This window comes from Pongo pygmaeus, chromosome 4 (assembly GCF_028885625.2).
Source record: "Pongo pygmaeus isolate AG05252 chromosome 4, NHGRI_mPonPyg2-v2.0_pri, whole genome shotgun sequence".
Lineage (NCBI taxonomy): Eukaryota > Metazoa > Chordata > Mammalia > Primates > Hominidae > Pongo > Pongo pygmaeus.
In genome coordinates, this window is record NC_072377.2 from 38,379,434 (window position 1) to 38,399,128 (window position 19,695).

Sequence of the window (19,695 nt, forward strand, 5' to 3'; positions counted from 1 at the left end):
GGTCAACAAGTTCACTCCACTTGACCTTTGCAATGCTGGGTTGTTCTCTCTGCTATGTCTCTTTCAATATGAAGAGTTCATTTATTGTGGATTGGCCGGGGATTGTTGGAGCTGTGTGGTGTCTCTAGTCCCTTCTCAGCCACTTTTCCCAGTGACTCAGACCCTCAGCTTTCCACAATCTATTCCTCCTCATCCTTTGGCATTATCTTGGCCAGATTTTAGCCCATAATTGGGGCTGATACGTTTTGCTTCTTCCATCTTCAGGTTCTGACTTGGAGATAGAAGAGCCCTTCCTCCAAGATGGTCCCTTCATATGCCATGGGCTCCAGTGGGCCTCTGAGGAAGAAGGAAAAGGGGAAGATATTATATTCATGAGAAAGAACGTTAGGATATGAGCCTGAGAAGGAAGTTAGGGGTCATCTCTGCCAACCCAGAGTGATTGTCTATCAGTGAATTAGATCACAGGTCATAACCATGCAGATTCTAATAGCGATGGAGTCCTCTATTGGAGACTTTAAAAATTTTTAAACAATCTTAAAGCAACAACTCAACAGCATAAAGAGACAACTTACAATGAGTTCAAGTGTGAGTCAACTGGTAGATGTTACAACGCTGTCATGTTAGAAGAACTCCCTCTGCGTGTCTGAGTCTGTTAAATGTAGCTACTCATTTCTGAACATCGGGAAATGTTCCATGTGATTCTTCTAGTTGACATTTTATGATGCATGAAAATAACATTATCAATGTTGGGAGCAAAACAAGACTTTCAAGAGCTTGAGTTTAAAATTAAATATTTATCATCTAGCCTTAGTAGAAAAGAGAAAAGATCAATGAGCTCTTGAATGCAATTTTGGGGTAGAAAACTTATTCCTCTTTTAAAGATAATTTACTTTTCTTTTCACAGAATATAACTTTAGGGTTCTATAGTGAGTCATTTAGGATGGGTTAGATTATCCTATGGTAACACACAACCTCAAAATCTCAGAGGCTTAAAACAACCAGTCTATTTGTTATCTACATTACATATCCATTGTGAGTGCTGTCCTCACTCTGGGATCCAGGATTATAGAGTTTCCGCTCTCTGGAACATTGTTGATCACTGTGGCAGAGAACGAGAGCTTTGAAACAGCTTGAAGTAGCAATTGATGGCTCCAGCTCCAAAGTAACATTTGTTCACAACTCATTTGGCCAACACAGGTCACATGCCCCTACTCAATCACAAGGGGCTAGGAAATGTAATTCTATCAAGTGCCTGGAAAGCAGAGAGCTGGGAATATTTGGAAAATAGTGCTGAAGACTTCCATATGTCATTGCATTTGAAAGAACAAAATTTATTCTGGTGTATGTTCAAAATCAGGCATGTCCCATGCTGCCTATAATGTTGGTAAGTTGACTTTTTAGAGTGAATAATCAAAATAGCAAAAGCTTCTATCCATCAGTTCTGTGCATTGGAGAGTGACCTTTGGAATCTCCTGGGAAGCTTAAAAAACACCGATGCCTGGGTCCCACTCTAGTGATTGTAATTTAATTAGTCTGAGGTGCAGTTTAGGCATCACAATTTTTTTCAAGCTCCCTAAAGTGATGCTAGTGCACAACCAGAGCAGAAAGTCACTGGTCTATTCTAAGGGTCCGGGTTTTAGGGTGATTTTCTTTCTTTTTTTTAAATTTTATTTATTTATTTATTTATTTTTTTGAGAAGGAGCTTCACTCTGTTGCCCAGGCTAGAGTGCAGTGGCCCAATCTCGGCTCACTGCAACCTCTGTCTCCTGGGTTCAAGAGATTCTCCTGCCTCAGCCTCCAGATCTGCTGGTATTAAAGGCACCCACCACCATGCCTGGCTAATTTTTGTATTTTTAGTAGAGACAAGGTTTCACCATGTTAGCCAGGCTGGTCTCAAACTCCTGACCTCAAGTGATCTGCCTGCCTTGGCCTCCCAAAGTGCTGGGATTACAAGGCATGAGCCACAGCTCCCAGACTTTAGGGTGATTTTCAGCTCCAATAACATCTCTCGATCTGTGTGGTCTTCAACAAATCAGTTAACCTCTCTGGGCCTCAGTTTTATCATCTGTAAAATTAGGGGTGGGATATACTTTTTTCCACAGATCCTTCCAGCCTTAAAAATCTCTCATAGGCCACTGACTTCTATTTAGAAAATGTTTCAGAGCTCAGGTTAATGTGTAAGTGCAGCCAAGTGACTTTGTAAGTTAATCTGCTCAAATTCTTATAAAGGCAATAATTGGAAAGAGTCTTTACTCTACCAAGTAAGTAGTTGTCTTTTTTCCCTAAACTGGGAAGCCGGGCCAGACTTGGGGGAAAAGTCACAAAAAAGATAGTGACAAAGAAAGATAAAAAGTTAACTTGATCTCTTGGTTCTATGTGAACTTCCTAGCCTAAAATGAAAAAATTGTATTACCTAAGGCCATTCAGATAAAAATAAATTTTAAAAAGCTACTTCACTCAATTCTTCTTGCTGAAAATGAAAAAGTTAAAGGTTTCACAATTTCTTCACCATGTAGTCCTATCTCAGTGCTGTCAGTGTCTTAATAGTGTATTGATTGGCTCACACTACTGCCATCTTTAAAGAAGCATTATTACTCTCTTGGGCCAAACATGAAAAACTATGTTTAAAGACCTTTTAAAGGTTTTTTGGATTTTCCAAAAGCTTCTTGGGGGCTTATCGAGTTTCTCTGGCAGGTAGAATTAACTCTACAATGCTCTTTCTCTAATTCTGAGGCAGTGAATTCATCTGAAGCCGGCAAGTTATCAATGACTCACAAGACAGGGAAGATAAGGGGGTTCTCAAGATATATTAATGTGTTAATTAGTTACCTGGACACCTGTAAGTTTAGATTAGTGAGAGCATTTTTGCTGCCATTGCATTGGAAATTCACAATAATTTTCAATAGTCATTTAAATATGTGAGGCTGACTCCAGTGTCAAGGAGTAGGGAGTAAGAAGAAAAGAAGATGGATTGCAAAAATTAAAACTTTTAGTACAAAAATTAGCATTATACTGTTGTTCAATTATCAAAATGCCTGGCAAGCTGAAATATGACCAAAATCTTCATTTATAGCCCCACTGTACAGTATTTATTTGATATCTATAATTGTTTTCTCAATTATTATAAAAAAGCATCAGAATAACTTTTATTGAATGCTTAGAAAAATATTTGATGATCATACACTAAAATGTTATCACTTTGGGTGATGGTTTGTGCTTGGGTCTTTTATCTTCATTTTTGGATTTTTGGTGTGTTTCACCAGTTTTCTGTACTGAACATGTATTCTTTTGGACCCAGATTTCATTCCTTACTGTGCTCTTGGGAAAATTACTTAACCTTCCTGAGCCTCATTCTGCCATCTCAAAGTGAAGATAATAATAGTATCTACCTCAAAGGGTCATGGTAACTGTTAGATTAAATCACCCGAAATGGCTGATATTTGACTGCCTTTTGACCTATAAAGATGTTAATATGAAATGGCTCAACATAATATTAAGTAAGTATTTAACATTGCATCTGACAAATCCTAAGCACTCGGAAATATTAGCTATAGAAGTACATTAAGGAAATAGAGAACTAGTTCAGAAATGGAGAAGATATCATACGCAATTTTTAAAGTCAGATTTATTGAAGACAAGTTACATTTAGTATATAGTTCTATAAATTTTGACAAACACATACAACTGGGTAACCACAGTCAAACTATAGAATGATTCAATCCCCCCAAAATCTACTGCACCCCCTTGTAGTCAGCTCCTCCCCTCCCCTCCAATAAACCACTGATCTTTTCTTTGTCCCTATAGTATTGCCTTTAATAACGATTTTTCCCCCTTACTTTAATTATCCAGATGTGTTCATTTACCTTTTTCCTGTGTGGAAAGGCAGCTACTCCCACAGAGGCAGAAGAGAAACCCCATCCCTCTGGTCAACCACTAATTCAGTTACTTCTCGGAAATCCTGGTTTAATTAGCACTGGGGAGTGAAGGATGCTGGGCTCCAGGGTGTGTAGCAAGCAGGGGAAAACATTTGTTGAGTGTTTATTTCATTCCGAGTTCACAACTCCACGTGAATGGAGGTGAGAGTGTGATCAGGCCGACATTTTGGGTTACTTTACCCATTATCAAACAAGGTTTTAGACTCTATGATTTTGCTGTTGTTTAAAACATACACACCTGGCCGGGCACGGTGGCTCAGGCCTGTAATCCCAGCACTTAGGGACGCAAAAGCAGGCAGATTGCCTGAGTTCAGGAGTTTGAGACCAGCCTGGGCAACATGGTGAAACCCCATCTCTACTAAAATTAGAAAAAATTGGCTGGGTGTGGTTGAGCGTGCCTGTAATCCCAGCTACTCCGGAGGCTGAGGCATGAGAATTGCTTGAACCCAGGAGGCAGAGGTTGCAGTGAGCAGAAATTGCGCCACTGCACTCCAGCCTGGGGTACAGAGCGAGACTCTGTCTCAAAACATACAAACAAACAAACAAACAAAAAACATACACACCTGCTTGTCAGAGGGCTCATTAGCTAAAGATCAATTTAAGTTCCAGATCTCCAAATAGCATTTAACAAAGATCTATTCTTGGTCCAGCTCTCCTTTTAGGAAAATGCCCAACCCATGCATGTAGGCAAAGACCTCCCTTCTTGGAGGCCAGGCACGCCTAGCAAGATCTTGTTCGTGTTTCATGCTCTTTGAGTTACATGTTTCCTGCCTCTTGTCACCTTTTCATCATGGTATTACTTTGCATGAATATAATTTGCTACAACATCCAAATGACTGATCTTTATAATCTTGAAATCCAGATGTCTCTCCCTGTTACAAGCCTTCAGTTCTCCATTGTTTACAGGATGAAATCTGCACTCCTTTGCCTTTCAGATAAGCCCTTTATCTGATCCCATCTAGATTTGCACAATTCAGATAATAAGTTTGGTTTATTTGATGCAAATTGGAACCAGTACCCACCAAGTAGAGAACCTGGAACATTTACAAACATAGGTCATTTATTAGCCATAAAACAAATTTCAACAAATTTCAAAGTGTTGGTATCATAGACAGAGGCTGTTTCACACAGTGGAAAAGTTCATAGACTTAGGAACCCACTTGCCTTTCTTTGGCTTCTGACCACTCCTGGTAGCACCTCTGTGACCTTGGTCCGGTTCCTTAACTTCTCTGTGTCTCTGTTTCCTCTTTTGTGATGCTCAAAGGCTTTGGTGAGGAAAACTGTCCTTCCTCCATCATAACACACTCCCAGGCTTCTCCGCCTTTGCACTTGCTGTTTCTGCAACTGGACATGCCTTCTCCATGCTGAGTCCATCTGGAAACTCCCATCATTCTTGGAGTTTCAGAATCAAATCCCTGACTTCCTTAGGTAGCCTCTGGGCTCCCTAGGCCTTTTTGAACAGCCAGGAAATCCATTTAGCAGATTTATTATATGAAAGTTGCTGGGATCTCTGTCTTCCCACTGATCTGTAAACCCCCTAAAGTAGAAATAGCATCTAATACTTAATGAGTAGTGAGTGAGTGCTTATTGCAAGCAAGGCACCATTCTACACTTTTTCATATATCAATTCATTTATCTCTAGAACAACTCTGTGAGCTGGCTGCTATTATTTTCCCTACTTTACAGATGAGGAGACTGAGGCACAGAAAGCTGTGTAATTTGCCTAAATTCACCCAGCTAGGGAGTGGTTAAGATGGAATTCAAGCCTAAGAAATCTAGCTCCAGCATCCACATTTTTAATCATTATGCTGTATCAAGAGTATGATTAACTAAGTAAAAGCTATAGGTCAATGCCTGTCAACCTAATTGTGCATAGGAATCACCTGGGGACCCTGTGAAAATGCAGATTCTGACTCGGTATATCTGAGGTAGCACTAAGATTCTGCCTTTTTAACAGACTCCCACACAATGCTACTGGTCCATGGACCACACTTTCAGAAGCAAGGCCCTAGACCAGTGCTTCAAAGCTTTGTTTTCTTTTGTCTCAAGACCTTTTCACATTCTTAAATATTATGAGGATGGCAAAAAGCTTTTGCATACATATGTTATATCTGCCAATATTTACCATAATAAAAATTAAAACTAAGAAATTTTAAATTATTTAAAATAGTTAACTAAGCCGATTACATGTTAATGTAAAAAGGATAGTTCTTCATTCAATCCTTTGTGTATAACATGATGTGGAGTCTCTGGAAAACTCCACAGTATAATCATGAGAGAATTTGAGCCAAAAAGGGAGATGACATCTTATTATTATTATAAGAAAACTGTAACCGTACAGAGCCCCTGAAAAGGCCTTAGAGGGCCCACCAAGTGTCCCCAGACCATACTTTGAGAACCACTGCTTTAGATTACTCAAGAATCCTAGAGTATTGTGAAAGTTGTAGCAGTCATTGTGGAACTAAGCTTTAGTGCTTTGTAAAATGTCTGACTTGCAAAATTCTGTAAGAATATTCTAACTCTAGATTCTGTCTCTTTTTCTAGTTGCAAGTTACACCCTCATCTTCATCTTATTTATTTATTTATTTATTTATTTTTTTGAACACAGAGTTCTGCTCTTGTTGCCCAGGCTGGAGTGCAATGACGCAATCTCAGCTCACCGCAACCTCTGCCTCCTGAGTTCAAGTGATTCTCCTGCCTCAGCCTCCCGAGTAGCTGGGATTACAGGCATGCACCACCACGCCTGATTAATTTTTTGTATTTTTACAAACGGGGTTTCTCCATGTTGGTCAGGCTGGTCTCGAACTCCCGACCTCAGCTGATCTGCCTGCCTTGGCCTCCCAAAGTGCTGTGATTACAGGCATGAGCCACCATGCCCGGCCTCATCTTCATCTTATAATGGTGCATAACAATGGGCTCAGAAGAGATAAGAGTCTCTTCTGAAAACCAACAGCCCAAAAGTGTTACCCCCACCCCCAGACAGAACATTTGATAAAGAAGATCATTAAAAGGAAAAACACATATTTTATCAAGACCCTAAAAGATCTTAAAAATTGCTTTAGAATAAATCATCCCAATGTAACACGTTGACTTCAAGCCAGTATGATTTTCCTTTGTATGCATTTACCACATTTATGTTTAAAGTTTTTGTCCAAATATGGTTCCGCAATTTAAAATATATAAAATGTAGAGGGTTTTAAATCATTTGATATGTTTAAATACCACACATTCCCTTCTCTTTCCTACCTTTTTAGACCTTGCTCTTATGACTGGATTTCTAAGCTTACACCAACTCTACGCAGGAGCACATTTGAATAGGCTCATTGGTTCCTTGATCTGAACTTCCCTTTGAGCTCTGAATTGTTTCCTTAGAACATCTGCTTCTCTGCTAGGTGTGTATCAATCTGACTCCTCAACTGTACGTAGGGAGTTATACTCCTTGCCAAACTTGTTTATTGTCATGTCAGGGCTCGACAGACATCATACTGCAAACTCAAGCCTCCAGGTTCCGTCTCTGGAAACCTGTGTCCCCAAGCCTGATGCTTTCAATTCAGAGCATCATAGAACCTCAGGATTGGAAAGGATCTTTGAGGTCATCTAGACCCATGCCACTCAAATGCGGGCTTCAGATCAGCAACACGGGCATCATCGGGGAGCTGGCTAGCAATGCAGAATCTCAGGAGCACCCCGACTGCTGAATCAGAATCTGCATTTTAACAAGATCCCAAGAGATGAGTGTGTACGTGAAAGTTGCAGAAGGGCTGCTCCAGACCAGCTTCCCACCTGAGGCAGAAGTCTTGTCTGCAACATCCTCCTCCCAGCTACCTGCAAGTGCTCATCAGCCTTCACCTTCCAGCTTCAGGACATCACTCTAGATGTCCTTTCATTCTAGAACAATGGTTCCCAACTTTGATTGCACATTAAAATCACTTGGGAAGAATTGAAAAATCCCAGCACTGAGGCCTCATCCCTGACTGATATAACCGGAATCTCTGCAGATGGAACCTAGGCATTGGTATTTTATGAAGTTCCCCCAAGTGATTCGAATGTGCAGCCAAGCTTTGAACTACTGATCCAGAGCCAGTCATTTGCGTCTTAGGCTATCTACTTTTTTCCTTGCTTTGATTTCCTGTGAAAATGCAAATATCCCCTCAGAAAGGCAAAACTTTTATCTCCCATTTACACTTTGCTTGGAAATAGGGTTTATTTTTTATCAGCATAAATAATTTATTGCTAACTCTCTAATATCCTATACTAGAGGCTTGGCAATTGATACAGTATTCTGGGATGGGAAAGCCAGAAGTTAGGAAATGAGATGAGAGGGGAGGATGTGAAGACAGTTGCTAAGGGGCAGACTTCATGCCTTCTGGTGACCAGCTCTTGGTCAATCAAGCTACCTTGGGCAGGAAGGAACTGGACTGGGCCAAGAACCCGAAGCTCTCCTGTGGCCAACCCACAGGAAAGTGCTGGCAGGTTTCCAGCACTTTCTCTTGCTTCCTTATTCATGGTGCTGTGGGGTGAGGGAAGTGTGGGGAGGTAAGACACTCTACAGCTGCTGCGGTTGTGGGCTCTGTCAGCTGAGCGTGGGGTCCCCAGTCTAGTCCTTGGCCTGATAGATCTAAAAGAAATTTTGTTAACGTTATGATCTTGCCGGCCACAAAAGCTACTGGCTGTTTTCCTCAACTCAATAGTCCTCTTGAGTAATAAGCCCTTTTGTTTGTGACATTACTGCTTAATAAACAAATCTGGATTTTTTGCGAGATTTAAAAGAATATAATTTTGTGAACACATTATTAGCTTTTAAATTAGTTAGCTTTATTTAGGTAGTGCTGCATTAGAATAATTGTTGTTTGGGAATATATTCATAATGTTAACAAGTAATTCTGAACAGACTAAACACATATCAGCCGAAAATTTAGGGAGAAGGAGAAAGTGTTATTTTAAAAGGAAAATTAATAGTACATAGTTATATATTAATGTGCTATTAATAAAAATATAACACAAAATAAATCCCTAATAATACATAAATTTGGAAGCTTTAACATTTTAGATTCTAATGAGTATCATTCACATATTAAAATTTAGAAAATGTATAGCTTGGGGCTGGGTGCGGTGGCTCACTATAATCCCAGCACTTTGGGAGACTGAGGCGGGCGGATCCTGAGGTCAGGAGTTTGAGACCAGCCTGGCCAATATGGTGAAACCCCATCTCTACTAAATATGCAAAAATTAGCCTGGCATGGTGGCACACGCCTGTAGTCCCAGCTACTCGGGAGGCTGAGGCAGAAGAATCACTTGAACCTGGGAGGCAGAGGTTGCAGTGAACAGAAATCACACCACTGCACTCCAGCCTGGGCAACAGAGCAAGACTCTGTCTCAAAAAAAAAAAAAAGAAAAGAAAAGAAAAAAAGAAAATGTATACCTTACAAACTCTCCTTCCTACATATTTATTTTTGCAAACTAAATAATTTTTCAAAATAAATAAATCTAAGTAATTTAGATTTTGAGGATAAAATCCTATCACATCTTCTGCCTCCCATTTCCTGCTAGCTAACCTTCAAATCTGGATACACACATTAGAGTGTTGTTTAAGAATGAATCAGATACATTCGACAGATTTATAGGCGCTTTAGGGATTTGAAAAGTTGACTATCAGTTCTTTAAATTACCCAACATGTAACTTTTAGGGATAAAGTACTATTAAACTTTACTCTTTAGACTAAGCAAGTATTATAGACAGAAGGAATTGTGTTTTGGGTGCCTGAAGAGGTGCGAAGAGGCTTAGAATATTTATTTTCTTTTTCTTTTATGTAAACATTAACTTTCTGACTGTAGTAAGAACACTTGTGATCTTAACAGAGTTTTAAATGTACAGCACAATGTTGTCATTTGTAGACACAATGTTGTACAGCAGATCTCTAGAACGTATTTATCTTGCTTAACTGAAGCTTTATACTCATTGATTAGCAACTCTCTATTTCCTCTTCCCCTCATCCCCTGGCAACCACCATTCTATTCTCTGCTTCTAAGAGTTGACTATTTTAGATACCTCATATAAGTGGAATTATGCAGTATTTGTCCTGCTGTGATTGGTTTATTTCATTTAGCAGAACGTCCTCCAGGTTTAGCCATGTCTCACAGACTGCAGGATTCCCTTCTAAGGCTGAATTATTAATAATATTCCAGTGTATGTACATATATACCACATTTTCCTTATCCATTCATTTGCTGAGGGATGTTTAGGCTGCTTCCACCTCCTGGCTATTGTGAGCAGCGCTGCCATGAACATGGGCGTGCTCATAGAGTATTTCTGCTCTCCATCGCTGAACCTGCAGCTTGGCTTCCCAAGAAAATGTGAGAAGGGAAGATGAAGAGCATTTTAAAAGGGCTTTTTTTCTAAGTATGATCGTTTTCTTTCAATAATATAATGTTTGCCTTTTTAATTAAATCTCAATTTTGGTACATATATTCTACTTTTTTTTACCAGCTTATATTTTCATTTCAATAATGCTTTATCTTTCTATTTGAAGATATAGAAATTGAAATTAAAACTAACATTTTAGCTTAAGTGTCTATTCTACTCTCAAGTCAAAAACACTTGGAAAAGTTGCCCTGTAGTGATTACTTCCCTAAAATTAAAAAAAATTATTTTAAAATCCCAATCATTTCCCAAATGAATCTTTTATATAAAATCAGATTTCTTAAAGAAGGGCACACCTAGAAGAAGCCACCAGTTTGGACTGGCAACTTTGCTTATCTACTTGACTTGTCATTAAAATGCTAAACGGTTAAAATTTGAGACCAGTCTATCAAACTGGTGAGCTAATTCTGTGGTCTTTCTGGAATATAGGTGACAGTGTTCTTCCTGCTATCCACACCTTCCATTTTTGTTCCTTTCTCCACTTCGAATCTGTTTTCTTTTTTCATTTTTTAATGGGAGATCTGGATTTTATTACTCAAATCAGCCTCCTCAAGCATTTGGGGATCAGAGTTTTTAGGGATAATTTGGTGGGTGGAGGGCCAGTGAGTCGGGAGTGCTGCTAATCTTTTTCTTGACTTCAGGGACAGTTTCTTGTCCTCATTTCCCTCCATATAGTCCTACACTGCTTGGGAAAGCCCAGGTGTGCACAAGCATACTAGCAAGGGTGCACACATACATGTACACATACAGGGGTACACATGCATATACCAATACTTTCATTTGCATTAGAAATAAAAGTCATTATTTTTCCACTGTCTGCTTTTTACCCTGAAGAAAGTAGATAGCTTGAATTGTGTTGTTTTTTTTTTTTTCAATGAAACCCCATGATTATGAAAGAGCGTAGGACCAGAGAATGATTAAAGCCATACTTCTCTGTTCATCAAACAAATACTTACAGGCTTGCCTACTACATACAAGCCAACTTCTCCACATTCTGAGTTTTCGTCATGGGTTCATCTGGACTCAGCGATCATGTTAGTGTATTCCTTCAGCTCTGACATCAGAGTTTTAATGTTAATAGCATTTCTCAAGGATAAGTAGTTGGGACCTGGGCATAACTGAGAAGGATGCGTCTGGAGCTGCCATGCCCAAACACAGACACAAGGATGTATGAGCTGAGAAGGATCCTGTGCTCTACCAGTTAAGCCCAGGAAACTCACGTCAGATAGGCAATGTGACTCATCTAAAGACATACAACAAGTAATAAACAAAGATTAGAAACAGGGAACATAAAAAACAGGCATACTGGATAAATTAAGAGGCACTAAAGCTAAAGGAAAATATGAATGGCCTAGCTGTTCCCAGGAGCAGCCAGGACTTAATGGTGACTCCTACCAGTTGTGGGTGTATCCTGTGTGCATTTTCCTTTCTTTAGATGGCTCGGCCATGATTCCTATCCCAGAGAATCCCCTTCTGGTATTTCATTATCTTTTGGGGGAGATCGTTCATTGTTCCAAAATACAATCCTTGATTTTCCATTATTTCCAGTTCCTGTACAAAGTGTCTGGATCAAAGCTTCATCTTTGGCCTTAAGTCTCATGTGCCATCCAAGTAATAATCTACTAGTGCTTCTAGAGTTCACCTCTGGAGAGGACTTAGCTTGTCTCTGTGATAGATGTTACTGATGGAATTATAAAGCCAAACCACATTCAGTGACGGTCAAGGGTGTGGCATGAGCAGTGCCTTGGATTATCCTATCTGATGGGCACACCCTTTAAAGTAGCTGTTACATTTCATTGCAGGGGGGAGGAAATCAAAGCTGTTTCCTCCTTCTCCTTAACTGTTGATCTTTGTTCATATTGTCAATTAATTTTAAAATAGGAATCTAAGCCATTCCCTCCTACTTTTTTGGATAAGGAATTTCCTTTGAAATTATTCTGTTTTTATTTCCTGTCACGAGCACTGCCATCCTGACATGCCACCCACCTTCTTCTCTGGCTTGAACCCTTTTCTCTCACACCCTTGCTTCCCTGGGACTGGGTACCAACCTAACCATAGCTAGCTAACCATAACATAGCTAACCCTAACTCAGCTACTTGTCACCTTCTTGACACCTTCTACTTGGTGACACTCATCGATCAGACTGTACTTACAAATCCTTCCATCCCCTTTGTCCTACTTCCCCCTTTAAGAAAAATGCATGGACATACATACGGGAACAACAGACACTGGGAACTACTAGAAGGTGTGGGGAGGCAGGAGGGTGTGGGCTGAAAAACTACCTATTGGGTACTATGTTCAGTACTGGGGTAATCATCCATACCTCAGCCGTTACCTCAAACCTTAGCATCACGCAAAGTACCCATTTAACAAACCGGCACATGTACCCCTGAATCTAAAATAAAAGCTAAATTTCTTTTTAAAGAAAAGCACATAAAAATATCAAACTCAGACTGAAAAACTGGCCTTTTGCTTCTTTTTACAGGTTTTTTCTTGGCATCAGAAAATCTACATTTGTTTGTACCATTGCAGAAGAAGCCAGAAACGAAGCCAGCATTTCTCTGCTTCCTACGCTCACCTCCCCACAGGAGTCTTCCCTGCCCTCGCTTCTCATGCCTGCCATTTCCGCTCTCTGGATGGACTAAATAGGGCTGGCTTGGAAACTGTGAGTCAGCTTCCTACAACCATCTCGGGGCAAGGCATTGCTTTTGTTCTGCCATCTTTGTGTGTGTGTGTGTGTGTGTGTGTGTTGTGTGTGTGTGTTGTGTGTATTAAATGCTGCATTTTATTTTGTTTTGTTTTCATTTTACTTTTTTGGCTAGAGACTTGCTTTCCAACCGCAAAGTTATTCCTGATAAAAACATTTATAAGACTCTTTTGTGTTTAACAAGTGACATCTGCCCGTCCTGGGAAAAGGAAAGCAGCTCTGTCATGAAAGTGGAGATCGTGAGCCCTGGGACAGACTGAGATGGCATTTTATCTGACATCTTCACTTCCCAGAGGAGAAGAATAAGGGATAGAGTGGTTGATGGAATTGCTAAAGTCCCACTGACAATAGTGACAGAGATGGAACGAGAGTGCAGATCTCCTGACCTCTACTCCGTGGAGATCTCCTTGCTGCCGTGTCATTTCACAAACTAGCCCTGCGTTTGAAATTGTGTGTGAGTCTCCAAAGAGATGCCTGTTAGTGTGGTATGCAGTTGCATGTGGCCTCTTTGGGGCTCTCTCGTTTTGTTGTGTCCTGTGTGGTTCATGGTTAGGTGGAGGTTACAGGACCCTGGAGAATCCCTGACATCTTCAAGACATGCACACGACAGGGGGTCTCCCTGTATTTTCAGGAAGATGATGGCTTCTCCATATTCCTGAAAATACAGGGAGAGACCCTGGCATGTGCATGTCTATTTTTCTTGCTCATCCAATCTGGCAGCTCTAGACAGAACCATATAACTTGTGAGGTGTGCTTTTCGTGCCCACCTCCCCCTTGGGAGTGCTGGTTTCCAGCTCTTCATCCTCTCTTTCTCCTAAGGTGTTCAGGATCTATATCTGGTCTCTTGGTTTCTCAGATCCCATCTTTCTTCCGGTCCCACCAAGCACTCCACCTAGACTGCCCTATATTCTTTTAAAATTCATTCATATTTTCTTTTGAACCCAAATAGACTTTCCTATGATTAAAAACATAAGCAGTGAAAAATAACACAATGCTAATTTTCCCCCATTCACCTCAGACACTCCAGCCCTCTTCCCACACTCATTAACACATTCGCACTGCCCAAATTTGCTGGATTCACTTTGCTCCTTATAGCACATGAAGCTCTAAGCCCATTTATTTTTTATTTTTGAGATGGAGTTTCGCTCTATTGACTAGGCTGGAGTGCAGTGGCATGATTTCGGCTTGCTGCAACCTCTGTCTCCCAGATTCAGGTGATTCTCCTGCCTCAGGCTCCCAAATAGCTGGGACTACAGGCACCTGCCACCACGCCCAACTAATTTTTGTATTTTTAGTAGAGACGGAGTTTCAACATGTTGGCCAGGCTGGTCTCGAATTCCTGACCTCAAGTGATCTGCCCACCTGGGCCTCCCAAAGTGCTGGGATTACAGGCGTAAGTCGCCCACTGCATCCGGCCAAAGCCCACTTTTTTTTTTTTTTAAACAGCTGTAGAGTGCTCTATTGCATTCCACAATTTATTTTACCAGTCTCTTCTCCAATGATGGCTACCTTTATTGCTTTCAGGGGTTTGCTATTACTAACAATCTATGTCCTAGATTCTGAAAATTTTTCCTTCCCAAACTACTGTTAAACTCATATATTATTCTACTTGCTGTAGACCCTGGAGCTGCTGTCCTAAGTGACAGCTAAATGAGCTAATAAATGAGTCCCCACTGTGTTAACAGGCACAGTATTCATGAGCCCTTCCTTCCCCTTCAGGAAACATATGTCCATTTTAAGAGGGACCACCCGGATAAAAGTTCTTAAAACATTTCTCTCCCATGATTTTTGGAATAGAAGGGCTATAAGTCATAAATGAGTCATAGTTTTAACCCATGGGAGTATTTCAAATGATGTAAATTTCATGAAGATATTTGTAAAATACTTCATTAAGTGTGATATTTGGGGGCAGATCGGCTTTGTTGTAAACACATAGAGCTTCATCCAAAACACATAATGCAGGGTGGCAATCTAGAGGGCTTATCCCAGGTGAGATGTGCAGTCCTAGCTTTAGCAGTCAGATGTGCAGTCAGCTTGGCTGACGCTGGCAGAGAAGATACAGCACAGAAGCCACATCCTGCAAACCACATCTCCTCCCTGTGGAGATGCAGCTGCCCATATCAAAATCAGGAGGGAGCAATCCAGTTAAAAAGGCTGTGAGCACTACCTCACATCTTATATAAAAATCTCTTGCAGATCTAAATGTAGAAGGTAAGCAATAAAGCTTTTCAAAGAAAAAATGGAATAATGTCTTTGTGACCTGGGGCAAGTTGCTAGCCATAAATGAAAAAAATTGATCAATCATACTACATTAAAACTAGGGTTTCTGTTCATTAAAAGTCATCAGGAGAGTTAAAAGACAAGACAGAGTGAAGAAAATATTACCAATATTTTCAACTACAACAGAAAAACTCCTCTAAATTGTATCCAGAATATATGAAGAACTTCCACAAATCAATGAGAAATAAGTAGACAACTCAATAGAAAAATGGGCAAAAGACATGAATAGGCACTTCACAAAATAGGATATACAATAACCAATAAAGAAGTGAAAAGGTGCTTGACTTGATTTCAAGGAAACACAAGTTAAAACCACAATGTGGTATTATTAACATGAAACAAAATGGCTAAAATGAAAAGAACAAAAAACATCAAGTGTCGGTATGATTTTTGAATGACTAGAACTCTCATATACTTTGATGGGAGAGTAAATGAATATAGCCACTTTGGAAAACTGTTTGACAATACCTTCCAAACCTAAACATATGCCTATCATATAACCTAATAATTCTGCTCACAGGTATACACAGCAGATATACTTACATATGTCTGCCGAAGACACATACAAGAATGATCACAGCAACATCTTTGGTTGTAGTTCCAAACTAGAAACAACCCAAATGTCTATCAGGAGTAAAATGGATAAACAAATTGTGATATATTTATATAATGGAATACTACACAACAATGAACATGAATAGCCACACAAATTGGATGAATTTTTTCAAACATAATGTTGAGTAAAAGAGGAATAAATGATTACATTACTGCATGATTCCATCTATATAAAGTTCAAAACCAGGCCAAAATAATCTAGGTGCTAGAAATCAGGAAAATGGTTACCTATTTGGTTGTGGGATAGGTTACTGTTAGTAGGAAGAATGAAAGGCTTTTGGGGTGCTGGTATTGTTTTATTTCTTGATCTGGGGGCTTATTACACATGTTTGCTTTGTCAGTCCATTGATTACATACTTAATTATAATCAGGTATAAGCAAGGAGGACAAAATGCATAGCAGATGGCTATGCATTATACAGTATCTTATTATATATGTTACCATTTGTAATACAGGGTCTTTGTCACTCAACCCAATAGCACATTATTTGCACTCTTATTTAGGGCTTCCTTTGTTCTGCTTTATAGAACAATTGGCAGTGCAACTGTCTTCGTCTCTCAACAAATTTGTAGTCTTCTTGAGTGCAAAAAATATTGTTGCATTTTCTCTAATATATTATTTCTGTTCTTAGCACAGAGACTTACACATAATGGGATTCAGTCTCAATGTTTGTTTTACATTGGAGTAGGGAGAGTGTTTACTTATTTTTACTGATCTACTTTTATTTCTGTGTTTTAATTAAAGGTAAATGGGAGGTTAGAATTCTCATCCCTCATCCTTCTTCAAAAATATACACTTCTAGAGAGGAAGCATGAAGAGGGCTTTGTGGGGGTGCTGGTCGTATCCTATTCCTTGATCTGGGCAGTAGTTAATAAAAGTTATACAAGTGTGCTCACTTTGCTGTAATTCATGAAGTGATACACTTACTATTTGATACTTTTGTATGTTTCATCTTGATTAAAATGTAACATATAAATATATGTATATTTATATTTCTAGTTTGATAAGACACCATGTTGATGAGAGTTCATGGAATTAGTTAGGCACATATACTGCCTATTGGGGAGTAAAATAGTACAACCTCCTTGGGAGGAAATTTAGTCAAATTATCAAAATTGAAAAGGCATTTACTGTTTGACCGAGCATGGTTAGTCTAGAAATGAACCCTACAGTCTACTATAACATGTGCAACCTATTACATATTCAGTGTCATTCATGCCTGCTGTTTATAATAATTGGAAACAACAGAAGAAAGAACAAATAAATTACATATCACACGTAGAATACTATTCAGCAGTTAGTAAGAAGGAGGCAGATCTGTATCTGCTGATTTGGAAGGATCATCAGTTTAAGAAGTACGTAGAAGATGCTCTTGGTTGTGTTAAATATATGTGTATATAATTAGCTTGTCCATTCATAGAGCATCTCTAGAAGGATATCCAAGAAACTGGTGACGGTAGAAGGAAGAAAAGGAAACTTATTTTTCACTATATACTCTGCCTGATCCACATTTCAAATTTTACGTGTAGATATAACCAATTTAGAAAAATAAATCAAAAGATGATTCTTGGCTGCTGCCTCTTTGTCACTCTCATTTAGAGTCTTAATAAACATTCTATAATTGATAAATTTGCCTTTACTTTCTTCTACCAGCCTCCAAATCTATTCCATGCAACAAAGGTCAGATTCCTCTTCCATGATAATGAGCAAAGTTGGCAGGTCACTCTTCTGCTGGCGACCTTATTAATTGAGTTTAGACCTCCAGTGAATTTGAACAGATTTTTTTTTTTTTAATGAAGCATTCAAAGCCTCTTGGCCCCTCTTTAGTTCCCCTCCTCTCAGAAAGCAGGAAGAGAGTGAAAGGCAAGTGTTCTATTTGTCTTTAGTCAGATTTGCCATAGTTGGTTGTCAAACTGGAAGGAGAGGGAACCTTCCAGTTCCCTTGGAGGATGCGATTTGAACTGCAAAGGAAGGGAATAAGTTTGATGTAACATGTGCTCTAGATTTGAAGCAGATTTTGTGAAATAAGGTCTTATCTCAATGGCCTGATGATCCAGAGTGTTTGCAGGCCCTCGGAGGTAAAAATACAACAGTATAATCTAATGTTGTTTTTCTCCAAGGAAAAAACAAAGGGGGCCTCTGAAGAAACCAAGCCTATTTCCCAAATCACCTACGGTCATCTGCAAAAAATGGAAGGGAGGCCCAGGGCCAGGGATGCCGAGGTGGTGTGGGCACATGTGGAGGACATCGGCAAGAAGGCCGAAGCCCAGGCTTGCGAAATTTGCAATGGACAATTTGCACATGTCTTTTTAAAAGGCACATTCAGAGTAAAGGTAGCTTAGATTAGATTATGCTGTTTTATCAGCTATTAAAGAGAAAGCAAAACCTGGAATTTACTGATTGTTTCATCCAGCCCATTCATTTTTACCAAGGCACACTATACGCAGAGCCTAGGATTAAATACCCACATCTCCTGATCCTCTCGGTCCACTGCTGTGTTTACTTTCCACATTGTCCCCTTAAAAGCCTGAAGGCTGGAATCAGACGCTGGGATTCAAGTGCTGCATGGGAGTTGCATGACCTTGGGCAAGTTTCTTAACCTTTCCATGCTTCAGGTTCCTCATCTGTAAAAGGCAAGACTAGTAATAACAGTATCTTCCTGGTATGGTTGTTATTGGGATTAAAATGCACTTCAAAGAGGGTCTGGTACATAGAAGAAGTTAAATAAATGGTAGCCATAATATCAACGATTATTATTACTTCCAGTTTCTGCATCACAGAGAATCATTTTTAAGTAGGAAAGCCTGCATGGGAGGCATCTGCATTGCAACACTTGCTTGGTTCTGGGTGCCACATTAAGTCTGAGAAAGGAAATCACTTTCGCATAAAGAAAGGCCTCCAACAACTTCCCAGCTGGCGCTGGAGGAGCTCTCTCACACAGGTGGAGTTCAAAGGGAGGTGGCACGACCCGCCACCAACACTGAAAGCAGATTCCTGTGTGGAGTGGAGGCATGCCCTAGATGGCCTTTAGGGCTCCTGGTAATGCTAAAAAGTCTATGATTTTGGGAACTTTGAGACTAGCAGCCCTGGGGGCAGTCACTTTGCTTAGCTTAGTGGCCGGCTTTATGGTCACCTTGGACGTGAAGAGCATAGTTCTGTCTGAACTTTGCTCCAGTTCTGTGTAAGAGGACAAGCTCTGGTGTCACAGCTAAAACTTCCAAATACTCAAGTTGGAGGGGACTTTGAATTTATTTGTGAACAGACAGTTGCACACTTGAAAATGCCAACACATAAGGGAACACACTCAGCTTTGCTAAGTAACAAGATTGAGCTCATTACAAACTCTCCAGCCAGGGGATGTTTCATTCTTAAAAGAGGAGTAGAAATCCTGCTTGTGTGTGTTTGGGGGTCTGGGGAGGGGAGAAGAATATATCAGTCAACATTGTTTCCTCCCGCGCTCCCAAACATAGGCTAACTGTGAAGAGCCAGGACGCCCACCGGGTCCTGGCAGAGCTGCAAGGTGGGGTGGGGGCGGGGGCGGGGACAGGCGCGGTCCTCTCGCTGGTGACTGCAGATTTCCTCTGCGGGGCACTTCCTAGGGCCTTTGATCTTTCCCCAGGAACTGGCGAGGGCCGCGTTTGCCTCTAAGTTTGTTCCCTCTTGGTTTATTTATTGTAACTGCTTTCTCTTCTCGCTGGTTTGGAGGTCAGAACGCCAGTATGCAACGGGACGTGTGT